This window comes from Dreissena polymorpha, chromosome 1 (assembly GCF_020536995.1).
Source record: "Dreissena polymorpha isolate Duluth1 chromosome 1, UMN_Dpol_1.0, whole genome shotgun sequence".
Taxonomy (NCBI): domain Eukaryota; kingdom Metazoa; phylum Mollusca; class Bivalvia; order Myida; family Dreissenidae; genus Dreissena; species Dreissena polymorpha.
This window is the reverse complement of record NC_068355.1, coordinates 30,031,106-30,033,785: the sequence shown is the minus strand read 5'-3', so window position 1 is coordinate 30,033,785 and position 2,680 is coordinate 30,031,106.

Genomic DNA, 2,680 nt, shown 5'->3' with positions numbered 1-2,680 from the left:
ATTTAAAAGACTCAGTTGCGGCCGCGATTTAACCAAGCTTGGGATATTCGTGAGGAAACAATTACATATTATATAAACGTTATCTGTGAAATGTCACGAATGTCGATGTTTAATTTGAAAGAATTGCCAGAATCAAAGCTCTGCTCTTTACTAAAATGTGGTCGGGGATCGAACCCGGTACCGCGTCGCTATAAAAGCTAGCTCATAATGCAAGGCAGTATAAGTTCTTCTTATACCGCACCCTGATACATTAAAATTGAAGGAGATATGTTTTATAATCTCACATACTAATGCAAAATAAATGCGATTAAAGATGAATGAACGGACCGGGTCGACGATGAGACTTCTATTGGTTCAATTGCTTTGTCGGCTCAGTTACAATTTAGAAGTACCCCCGTGTACTCTTAAGTACTCTTAAGTTTACTTAACTGTACCCCCGTGTACAAAAAATACGCTTAAAGGTATCCGGTCATACCCCTAGGTACTTTCTTACTTAGTATGTATTTTCCGTACCACGGGTACTTTGTAGTATACTTATGAATATCCGGGTACTTTTAAGTACTTATAGTTCCTGACCCGATTGAACCGACAATGACCAATTGAACATTTCTAAATGTACCCTTGTGGTGGTTCATGAGCCTTAAAATTGTAGGCATCACACTATGATCATGATTACTCTACCAGGTTGTTGAGAATTCGCCGGTGACGTCACTTTTCTGACCTCATACGCAGAGGCTACGGGGTGACGTCACAGAGCAAGTTGTATCAGGGTCTGTAGTTGTGAATTTCCCGAGCAACGTCTGTGTGACAGTGGCGTCAGAGATGCTCGCAGAACTTCCGGGCATGCCGGAGGACAAAAGTCGGCGGCTAAAGTGAAATACCAATGCAGTGGTAAACATAAACGTAATACATTATTACGTGATAGAACGCTTCATTCATGATATAACAAAAGTCGGCGGCTAAAGTGAAATAGGTAACAGTTCACTTGTAAATAAACCCTTTGTTTGGCGGGGGGGGGGGGGGGGGGTGGGGGTTGGGGGTAAACATAAATTGCCTACCGTATTAATACAGGCTGGCTGTGTGAACGTGTGATTGACGTGTTGACGCTGTCTGTACAATCCACGTTGATGACGTGAGGTCCATCGGCGGCCGCTAACGTCGCCCCCGCTTTAACGCGGGTATTGAACGCTGAAAACAAGCATAATTCGTCGGTCGATAAAAAAAAATAACTCGCCGAAATAAGTAATTATGAGCATTTGTTTGTTTACTGACTACTGGAGGAAAGGAGATTCTTACTGTAGCGGAGGGAGAAAGAAACTCGTGAAATGGTATACTTTAGACTCTTGCTTGGTGTGAAATATGACCAGCCCTCTATCAAAAACGGGGCTTTTATGGAATTAAAAAATATATATTTAAGCTGAAAGTATCGTGGCTAATTAATCTATGCGAACTGCACAGGCTAATCAGAGAAGACAATTTACGCACATGCATTAAGCTCCGTTTCCCAGAGCACGGCTCTTGAAGAGTTTAAGATAATTGGATCCTATCTAGATCTGACGAGAAAATTACTCCAGAAAACCAGATTTTAACTTGCAATCGTAACACGAGACTATGCGATATTGACTTATAATTCATTTCAAATGTGTTTTACATATAAAGTAAAATCCATTTCTGTTTAGCCACTTTTGCAACATTGAAATTCGACGACAGACAACCTGGGCTAGTGGCGAGTACCACTTCAAAACGGGCGTTTTGCGGCGCTCTCACGGAGCAGTTTACGGCGTCATCGCTGTCTGTCACGCTGAACGTGTGGAGGATTGTGGCGACCGTCTGCAACCCGTCGTTGATAGCCGTTCCGATCGCCGGAAGTACTGATATCACCGGAGGCTAAAGTCGCCAAGAGAAAAACATGTGTAAAACCCGGCAAACCCCGTTGACTCTGCAACCTGTTACTGCATGTGCGTAAAGTGCAGTCTGCACAGGCTAATCAGGGACGACACTTTTCCACACAATGAAGATTTTCGCGAAGAAGAGACTTCCGTTCAACGAAATGAAATCCACAAAAGCGGAAAGAGTCGTCCCTGAGTAGTATATGCGGATTGCACTGGCGAATATCCTTATGGGATGACACTTTACGCAGATGCACTGAACCCATAAAAACATCCAACATACTTTTTAAAACAGTTCCATACAAACCTCGTCGACAATATTGACGTTGAACGTTCCCGTGGTGGCGGTGTTTCCATCCGTACACGTGATCGTCAACGGCAACGGAACCGCCTGGTCATTGAAGTCTATAGACGCTTGTGTAACGGCGGCACTGACCCACACTTGGAACTCTAGAATAAGACATGTTTAAAGGTAAAAAAAAATATATTGGTTGTTTAAAATTTATTTAAAATGGTGTGGTCTTTAAGGATCTTGTTCACGATGTCACACTTTTACAACAAAGCGTAACCTAGACTTTTGGAGTTAGGGCGGCGGATGTACACTCGACACGCTTCACTTGGTGACCGACGAACTTACAGTCGGAGTAAGATCGAATGCATGCGCTTAATCGCATACACCATTGAGACTTCTGTATCGAGCTTTTATCAAGCGTGCTCCACAAAATGACTTATTATTGAGAAGACTTAATCCGTTATTAAAAGACGCCATACCCGGCTTTTGAAGATCTGCT